The sequence below is a fragment of the Rattus norvegicus genome, chromosome 8 (assembly GCF_021556685.1).
Source record: "Rattus norvegicus strain SHRSP/BbbUtx chromosome 8, alternate assembly SHRSP_T2T, whole genome shotgun sequence".
NCBI classification, from domain to species: domain Eukaryota; kingdom Metazoa; phylum Chordata; class Mammalia; order Rodentia; family Muridae; genus Rattus; species Rattus norvegicus.
Genome location: NC_141541.1, coordinates 57,995,664 through 58,006,008, shown reverse-complemented (window position 1 = coordinate 58,006,008; position 10,345 = coordinate 57,995,664). Strand labels below are relative to the sequence as shown.

General features: G+C 47.2%; 1 pseudogene; it reads right to left on the bottom strand.

Moving 5' to 3' along the window:
- Positions 1-2,653: 2,653 nt before the first annotated feature.
- LOC134479959 (glyceraldehyde-3-phosphate dehydrogenase-like) lies at positions 2,654-3,569 on the bottom strand (annotated as a pseudogene).
- Between the last annotated feature and the right edge of the window lie 6,776 nt (positions 3,570-10,345).

Sequence of the window (10,345 nt, the reverse complement as noted above, 5' to 3'; positions counted from 1 at the left end):
ACCACCTCCCATAGGAACAAGTTATTTCTCTGTGAGCTGTCATCTTTGAAAGCACGTGGCTTGGCTACTAGAGGCCTTGCATGGTAGAGGACTAGAGGGTCCTCGAGGCCACATCAGAGGCACTGGGACACTTCCTGTCATCTTTTCCCCATGCCTTTGAGTCAATGTCCTTGGGCAGCATTAGGTTGGTCACTCCTCTGATGCCCACTCCTGACCCTACCCCCAGCTATAATAGCTTATGTCCCCTGGCTTGTTTGGAAGCTCCCCCTGCAGTTTCATTTCCATCCTCCTGTACCTTGGGAAGAGGCTCTGGTTTAAAGAAGGCTATCTGGCCCTTGGAAATGAAAGGAAGTGCGGTAGTGCTTGGAAGGAAGCTCCTTCTATTTGTCTCTGTCTACTTCTTCTCCTGGCATAGGGAGATTTTTCTTCACAAACCATTTGTCTTTTTTATAACCTGCCTATTCTGTGTCAGACGGATGCCAGGCAGTGAAGAAGCTGAGGCCATTGCTTGGATGCTTGAGACTATACTAGTAGACCATAGCAAAGCAGTTGGGACAGACCTCCTGCAGGGATGGGTGCGATGCACATCCAGAGGACTGGAAGTGAGCTTGTCCAATGAGCAGGCAGAGGACTGGCCAGCAATGAAGGAGTTAATGGCAGCCAAGCCTTCTTCCTCTGCCCTCCCGTCTCTCACTGAACCCAGATGAATAGTCAGTAAAATGACCCAGTGGAAGGAGTCCAGAATCAACCACTCTGATCCCAGGGGGCATTTGTACTCTTCACAGCACAAATCAAATCACCCAGAGTGAGGACTGGCAGGCTGCAGAAGGCCCAGAGACAAGACAGCCTCTGGCTCCTTCAGGCACAGCAGGGACTTAACCCAGGCCGGAACCTTAGCCCAGGAAGCCCATAGGAGTCTGACCTGCCTGGTTCCTGTGGATCTGGACTCTCTGTGATTTCTCCCTGAGACTTCCTTAGCTATCACAGAGAGGCCTTGCCTCTTGTCCTATCTTTCCCTCACTTTGCACAGAAATGCCACCTCCTTCCTCAGAGTTTACATTGACCTTGACCCATGTGGGTGCTGTGTCGGTGAGAAAGCAGGTAGAGTAGTTAGATTTGAACAGAAGTAGAAAAAATCCAGGATCTGATAGAACCTGAGACTCCACCTCTCCACTGAGGCAGTCTCTGCTGTGTGCAGAGCTCTATCCCTCCCTGCCCCCAGATCCTTCCCTCTAGGAGAGAATGCCCTGAGCCTCCTCCAGCACCCCACTGGCTCTTCTGCACAAGGCTTTGTCCTCTTGAAAGCCTGCAGATTTATAGTTCTCAGCTGCAGACATTCCATCCCTACCATTCCAGCCCCTCACAACCCTGAACACCCTCCTCCATGTCCCTCTCCCAGCCTCCCTGAGTTGCAAGTTGTGGGGGTGGGGCAGGAAGGGACGGTTGACCTCTAAATACTGAGAAGCTCAGCCTGAAGGAGTCTCCTCTGTCAAGCACTCAGGCATCAGTTTCCTGGAACTTGGGTGGCTGTGCCATTAGTATCCCAGAGAGTGTCCGCAAAAAATAAACATGTGTGATTTTCCATTTCACTGTGGTTCTCTGTTTAGCAGTGGCCATGCATTTCTAGAAAATTCTGTTCTGTAATAATTCTCATGTTATTCTGCAATAGTAGGACTTAGGAACCCCCTCCCCTCCTTAGATTGAATTAAGTATCTCCAGCTTGGGAATAATATGGGCAAACCCTAATAAAATTTTGGTGATGGCAATGGGCTATTTGTATGAGAAGAGATGATGGCCAAAGGTGGAAATCTGCCATCTTGGAGAGAGCTTTGGACTCACCCTTGAGCTGTGGGTAAGCCTTAGGCTTAGGGGTCATTTCTGAAGCATGGACCAGAAGTTGGTCTGCACTTGATGGGGGAAGATGAGGTATACTGCTTACCACAGAAGTTATCTCTGCAGATGCTAGAGAAGGTCTTTGTGAACTAGAGCTATTGTCAAAATAATTGTTAGAGAATAATGAGTTTGCAGAGCAAGTTGAGAACAGGCTACAGAGAGATGATGCCAAGATACAAGCTAGGAGCTGGCCTGAAGCTTGGGAAACAGCATCATATTTACAGGGCCAAGGGACCAGGATGGGCAGCCAGAGACTGGATCTGGAGAAAACCACAGTGGGTGATCCCTGTGAGCAATGGCAAGTGTTTCAGCAGCCACTTCCCAGGAAGTTTTGGTCTTGGCTCATATGAGGTAGGTGAAGTCTGGCCACCATGCTGAGAAGTACAGCTGTGCCCATACGTTGGGCATCCCATATGAATATGAGGCACTTTGAGCTAGCCTTAGAGGCAGAGAGAAAGGCACTGTAGAAAGCCCTGGAACCCTAGAGAATGGGTATCTCTAAGCAGATTGCCATTTATGAGCCCCAACTAACCTTGTCTAGAAGCATCTTTTTTATTTTTGGATGCAGCAAACTTTACTGATGGTATTCAAGAGAGTAAGTAGGGCTCCCTAGGCCCCTCCTGTTATTATGGGGGTTCTGGGATGAAAATTGTGAGGGAGATGCTCAGTGTTGGGGTGGGGTAGAACGGGGACTCCTCAGCAACTGAGGACCTCTCTCTTGCTCTCAGTATCCTTGCTGGGGTGGGTGGTCCAGGATTTCTTACTCCTTGGAAGCCATGTAGGCCATGAGGTCTACCACCCTGTTGCTGTAGCCATATTCATTGTCATACCAGGAAATGAGCTTTACAAAATTGTCATTGAGAGCAATGCCAGCCCCAGCATCAAAGGTGGAAGAGTGGGAGTTGCTGTTGAAGTCATAGGAGACAACCTGGTCCTCAGTGTAGCCCAGGATGCCCTTTAGTGGTTGCCTGCTTCACCACCTTCTTGATGTCATTATACGTGGCAGGTTTCTCTAGGTTGCACGTCAGATCCACAATGGATACATTGCGGGTAGGAACACGGAAGGCCATGCTAATGATCTTCCCATTCAGCTCTGGGATGACCTTGCCCACAGCCTTGGCAGCACCACTGAATGCAAGAATGATGTTCTGGGCTGCCCCATGACTGTCATGCCACAGCTTTCCAGAGGGACCATCCATAGTCTTCCATGATTCCAAAGTTGTCAGGGATGACCTTGGCCAGGGGAACTAAGGAGTTGGTGCAGGATGCATTGCTGACAATCTTGAGTGAGTTCTCATATTTCTCATGGTTCACACACATCACAAACATGGGGGCATCTGCCAAAGGGGCAGAGATGATGACCCTTTTGGCCCCACCCTTCAAGTGGGCCCCAGCCTTCTCCATGGTGGTGAAGATGCCAGTAGACTCCATGACATACTCACCACCAGCATCACCCCATTTGATGTTAGCAGTATCTCACTCCTGGAAGATGGCAATGTGCTTCCCATTGATTACAAGCTTCCCATTCTCAGCCTTGACTATGCCATTGAATTTGCCATGGGTAGAGTCATACTGGACCATGTAGACCATGTAGTTGAAGTCAATGAAGGGGTTGTCGATGGCAACAATTTCCACTTTTTAGATACAGAGCAGAAGGCAGCTGTGGTAACCAGGCACCCAATATAGTCAAATCCTTTCACACGCATCTTTAACAGGGCTTTGCAGAATTATTCTAAGGGTCCAAAGCAACTGACGAGTGACCCTTATATGATTATAAGTATGGAATAGTAGTTACCATACACAGTCATCGGGACACTCATTTATTATATGTAAATTTGTAAAGCTCCAGCAACATGAACCATTGTAGGGGAACCATTCTCTCCCAGTACCTTCCTGTCTCAATTCGGCTCTTCCGCCCCACTTACCATGATCCAGGAAGCAAGAGCCACAGGTGAGCCTGGCAGCAGATCCAGCTGTGAGACTGTAGAGAAGGCAGAGAGATGAGGGTGAACTTCAGTGCTTTAGAACCGCTCCTGCAAACATTTGCTTAGACTCTGAAGGGAGAAGAGATGAATGTGAAATCCCATTTTGAGTCACAAGTAGCTATACATCAGCTGTGCCTTAAAGACGGCAACTATTCTAGGTTTGGGGAAAAATAAGTAATGTGCCGATTCAGGAATCACTGCTGTGAGAAAGAGAGATGAGACAAAAATCTTTCTCTCCTCATCACACAGCCAAGCTCAATTTACAGCTCATATTTCTGGCTGGAGCATGTGAGAGAAGCATAGCCCCGCAGGCACGGAGAGCAGCCCTGCTGGAGCGAAGAAGATAAAGGAAAATGGTTTGAGCGTCCATAATACAAGAGGGAGGTATTTTGAGGGCAGCCATTGGACCCTCGCAGAGGGAGACCTTCTTCTGGGCAACCATGAGAACTAAGATGCACTTCAATTGAAAGAAAAATGTTCTTATCCACATAACTATTTTTCAGGATCAGGCAGAGGAATTGACAATGTTGATTCATTTAGCTCAGCAGTATTCAGGTCAAAATCAATCTTGTCAAAAATCCATCACGCACACTCAATAAGTAAGAAAAGGGATACAGGCTCCAGGGGAATCAATCACTCCAGCAGGGAGAGCCAAAAACAGATCTATCATGAGGAAGCTTGCAGTACTCAATGAACTACCTCCTGAATATGCCCTGGGATCCCACCCAAGGTCATGGTCTTCAGTCCCATGAAACATTCAGAACTCCAAGTAAGGTTCAGAACTAAGATGATCCAAGAGCAGGTAGCCACGCTACTGCTGAAACCCCCTTGCAGCCAAAACTCTGTCAAGCCCTGGAGCAGATTTATACAAGTGCGTTTTACAAAGAATCTTCACTCAGCTGGTTGGTGCAGCCCTCTGGAGATCTGCAAGAATCACCATTGCTTAGTTCTCCTGCTGTTCCCCAACCCGTGTGCAGCCTCATATTTGTGGGGAAGAGAGATAATAGCCATCCAGCAGCTTCCTCCCTGTACCTCTCTCTCCTATGGTACAAGCTGAACGGCCTCTACAAGGCCTTAGGGGAAAAAAAAGTCACAAAACAGGAAAGCTGGTGCTCATCCATCCTCTTTGTATCGATACCAGAAGTTGGAATTCCCCAAAGCTAATGTAAGGAGTTGAAACTCCCAAAGTTAACACAAGGCAAACCAGAGAAAAGTTCTTCACCAGTCAGATGATAGGGAGGCTTGGCTCCCATCTTCACTATCCATTACTGGCTAAGACAATTATTTCATTTCTATATGTCCCATTTCATATACAGAGTTGGAAAGGACAATGGTATATACAAGTGTTAAGATAACTGAAGACCCAGAGACTACTTGTGAAGGAAGACTACAGCACAGGGAAGCTCTTCTTAGAAGAATGTCCCTGTTGACCACAATTCATGGCTTCTAGTCCCACCTTGCTAGACTTATAAAACATGTGCACACCATGCTTGTATGAATTCCTCTACTCAGAAAGTATCTATCAACCACAGGCTTATCTAGATACCTTCTAAATATGGCTGAGGTAGTGAATGCATGTACAGGATGTAGGAGGAAGGCAGCCTTAAACACATCAATTAACAGTGCAAAGGCCATAAATGGCCCAAGGAAACCTTTGCAGCTAAGGGAGGAGGAAGAAAATGGAGGAAGTGTCCTGGAGAACTTGTTGAATTAGTTTCCTCAAAGCCCTCCCTGAATGGTGTATGCTTGGGTTGAACCTGAGGCGACTGTATTAGAGCTAAGGGAAGGTGAAGGGATAGAAGGCAGAGTGGAGGCTGATGCAGATAGAGCAGGATGGAAGGGACCATAGTACTATACTAGTCTTTAGATGTAATGAGAAATCACTGGAAGAAATGTCATCCGATGCTATGTTTAGGAAAAGTGGTACCCAGTGCTCTTTGGAGTGGATCTAAGCAGGAAAGGGTAGAAGGAAGCAAACGAATTCAAAAGCCTTAAAGAGTTCCAGGAGTGGGGTGGTTGGGGAGGGGAACACCCTTATAGAAGAAGTGGAGGGGGACGGGAGAGGGGGTTTATGTCCAGGAAACTGGGAAAGGGAGTAACATCTGAAATGTAAATTAAAATATCCAAAAAAAAAAAAAAAGAGTTCCAGGAGCATACTGGGAATTTCATTCAAAGAAGCAACAGTAGTGTTGGGGAGTTTGTACTAGAATTCAAGACACTGTTCTGGAGGCAGAAAAGCAGTACTTGATGAATTAGATATGAAGAGTAAAGAACAGATTCTTCCGAAGTTGTATTTTCAACCACTGGCTACATGGAGATTTTAACTGTGGCTCGGAGGAAGTCTTGGAAGAAGAGATTTGGGGGTGTGGAAGTACAATGAAGAATTCTGCCAAGTCAAAATGCATATTAGACTGGAAAGGGGAAGTCAGGTCCAAGAGCTTAGACTTGGAGCCATTGTATAAGAGATGTTGACTCAAGGTGAAAGATCAGAATGAGATCAACTAGGGGAAGGGTAGGAGGAGAGGACAAAGCCCCCAGAACAGTCACACCCTCTAAATGCCTGTGGGTGTGTAAATTTTACTGGTGGCTGGCTCTAGAGAAGGAGGGCATTTGGTTCCCTGCAGAGTGTGGCTTGTTGGGTTTGCTGTGCTGTGTATTTCTAGAAGGTAGGTGGCATCCAGTTCTAATGCCAGCAATTTTTAGTATTCTAGACCAGAGGAAGGGGGAAACGGAAGCAGGATGGATCTCCCCTTTGAGTGTGGTGCAATGTTACATGAACCTAACACAGCCTTCTTCCGGGACAAGCTATATTTACAGGCTTCTGCAGGTTCCAATGCCAAGAAGGGAAATTAACATGAATACCCAAGAGCTTGAATTTCATGTCTACGTGGTCTCAGCCTGATTCTGCTATAGCAGTCTCTTCTCTGGTGACTCTGTATAGTCCTCCAAAGTCTGAACTGTGTTCAGTCTTTCCTCATTCTGCCTGTCACAACCCCGAGAATCATGCAGTGCGTCAGTCATTCTCTCTAGTCCCTTCCATGCTACGTCACATGCACCCAAATCTAGAGCATTGAGAGGGGGTGCTTACAGCCCCACACCAAGGTGGATTCCAAGGAAAAGGAAGAGAGTTCCCTCTTTTCCTTTTCCACATGCTGCTGCCTTCATCAGGGGGAAGAGCCCTCGTTTCAGAAGCTTAGCCACACTCTGAGTCCCTTCATGACTATGAGACCATTGAATAATACTGGGAGCCTGTCTTGTGGGTCACTAACATCTAGTACTGAGCTTGCCCCATAATGGGCATGTGATTAATTAACAACTGACACTCAACAGATGGATGAACAGCTAGAAATAAGCTCAAGGGTTAGGGACTGCTAGAGACGTCTTAAGGAGACTGTGGAAGGTCTTCTTAAGGAAATACGACTATAAGAAAGAGAGATGCTACAGTGGGAGCTAACAGACCTGGTCCTAGGCAGGATGGAGGGGTGAGGCTGTACCCCACTCTCTATACACACCAACCTCAAGAATGATGCAATGTGAGGCAGGAAAGGAAGCAGGAGGAAATAGGTAATGAGCTCAATTTCACAGCTGGGTGGGCTGGGGCTGTGCCCAGGGAATTCATTTCTGGGACAGCAAGACAGCTTTAAGTTCCTGACTCCCTATTTGCTTCAATTCACCCAGTCAGGCGTCTGGATAGATCCAGTCTGATAATCTAAACTCTAGAGCCTACATCCCAGACTCCCTCACTGCCTTTCAGCCGAACCCCTGCTACCAGGCCAGACTGAAACCTCACCTCCAGAGCGCATGGCCCACCATCACTGTAGCTGTTTTTAATGATACTTCTAACATTAATAAGGACAGTAAGCATTATACCGTGCTTCCTAAGTGCACAGATCTGTCTATTCCTCCTGTCTTCTATCATTCTCCCCACTTCTGCCCCTAGACAAAATCATGTCAGATAGCCCACGCCGACCTTGAACAGACCCATCACCATTCCTCAGCTATTCAAGTGCTGGAATTTCAGGAGTGCACAGCTCAGCCAATCTGCTTCTTCTTTAGTCTTAAAACCAACCTTATAAGGTAAGTGAGGTGGGTGCTGTTTTCACAGATGAGAAGCCAGGGTCTAAGAAAACTAATGTGTCTGAGAGTTTACAGCCAGAAAGCATTAGAACCTGGAGGCAGACAGCTGTCTGACTTCAAGTCTCCTTCCTCACACCGACTTCCAGGATAATCAGGTCTCCACGGGATATAGAAAATTGCAGAGAAGAGAGGACACCTGGCCATTGTCTACTAGCATGGTCTGCTAGGCAGGAGGCAAGTAGAAACTATGCCATAGGCAAGTAGGATTAATGTGTCCCAGGTTGCTCACAAAGACACCCTTTCCCCATAGCAGGGCATCCTTCTATAGCCATAGGAACAGGACCACATCTCTTTCCCCAAGTAAACATCTTTTGGCCGGCCAGAAATGAGAAAGTAGATAGAGTATTCTTTTCAAACTGACCTGTACAAAAGAATCTCTTACCTTTCCTCCATAAATGGGGGAAAATGAGCATGGAGTAGAACTGAAAATCCAGGTCCATTTCAAGAGTTAGAAAGAGAATCAGAACCCAAGCCTGGATCTGCCACTATCTTAAATGAGCCAGGCCATCAGACAATGGCCTAAGAACCTCTTCCTGATTCCAGTTCTCCAAAGTCATAAGTCATAAGTATTCCCAATCAGGTTCTGTGCATTATATCCTGACAACAGCTTCCCCTCCCTCTTCTCCTCCAAGTCCCCTCACCCTCCTTTTTCCCACCCCTCCCTTTCCCCTCAGAGAAGGGAAGATCTTCCTTAGCTATCAACCTACCTTGGCATATTAAGTTGCAATAGAACTAGGCGCATTGTCCCCTATTGAGCCTAGACAAGGCAGCCCAGTGAGGGGAAATGGTTCCAAAGTCAGGCAACAGAGTCAGACACAGCCCTGTTTCAGTTGTTGCTCTGTATGAACACCAACCTGCATATCCGTTACATATGTATAGGTAGCCTAGGTCTGTTCCATGCATGCTCTTGGTTGGTGGTTCAATCTCTGTGAGCCCTTATGGGCCCAGGTTATTTGATTCTGTAGATTTTATTGCGGTGTCCTTGACAACCCCCCAGGCTCCTTCAATCCCTCCTCTCCCTATTCCAGAAGATTCCCTAAGCCCTGCCTAATATCTGGATGTGGGTCTCTGCATCTGTTTCTGTCAGCTGCTGGGTGAAACTTCTCAGATGACAGTTACACTAGGAACCTGTTTGGACGTACAGAAGGATATCATTAATAGTGTTAGGAATGGGCTCTCTCTCATGGCCTGAGTCCCAAGTTGGGCCAGTCATTGGTTGGCCAGTCATTGGTTGACCAGTCATTGGTTGGCCAGTCATTGGTTGGCCAGTCATTGGTTGGCCAGTCATTGGTTGGCCAGTCATTGGTTGACCAGTCATTGGTTGGCCAGTCATTGGTTGGCCAGTCATTGGTTGGCCAGTCATTGGTTGGCCAGTCATTGGTTGGCCAGTCATTGGTTGGCCAGTCATTGGTTGACCAGTCATTGGTTGGCCAGTCATTGGTTGGCCAGTCATTGGTTGGCCAGTCATTGGTTGGCCAGACGGTCGAAACTGCTCCATCTTTATCCTTGCACAGCTTATAGGCAGGACAAACTGTGGGTCAAAAGTTTTGTAGGTGGGTTGGTGTCCCCATTCCTCCACTGGAGGTTTTGCCTGGTTATAGAAGGTGGCCATTTCAGGTTCTGTATCTCCTATTGCTAGGAGTCACCCACACAGGTCCCTTGTCCTAGGTTTCTGGTTTGTCCCAGAGATGCCCTTCCTCCCCACTCTCAGTTTTCTTTCCCAGATCTCTATCCTACTCATTTTTTATCCTTCCTGTAGCCCTCCCCACTCCCTCCTACCCAGTTCCCTCTTTCTATTTACTCCTGATATCCATTTTATTTTCCCTTCTCAGTGGAATTTGAACATCTTTCCTTAGGTTCTCCTTGTTAGTTAGCTTCTTTGGGTGAGTAGTTCCCACTCTCTTTAGCCCTCTGTGTTCAGCAAAATGGCAGTCGTGCTCCTACTATCAGATGATTGCCTCAAACTTTCTGTGTAGGCCTTGGGTTGATTTTTGACTGCACTTTCTTTCTGGGATCAGCCTTATCTCACCTCCAGGACATCTCCAAGGATATGATGATTTCTGATCTAAACATCCTGACCCTCTATGACACTCCCTCATTCCCACTGTGGATACATTGCAAGGGCACCTCCCCTCCAGAATCTGGAATCAGAGAAACACTCCTGGAGCCCTAGGAAGGCCTGTGCCTGAGGCATACTGCCAACCAGTGTGCTTTGGGCTGAAGTCCATAAAAATCTGACCAACTCTGATTCATGCTCACAGGTGTCCAACTGTAATGTACACAGGGTCGCATAAAGTTCCCAAATGACACTTAAGCCTCTGGTTCAGCAC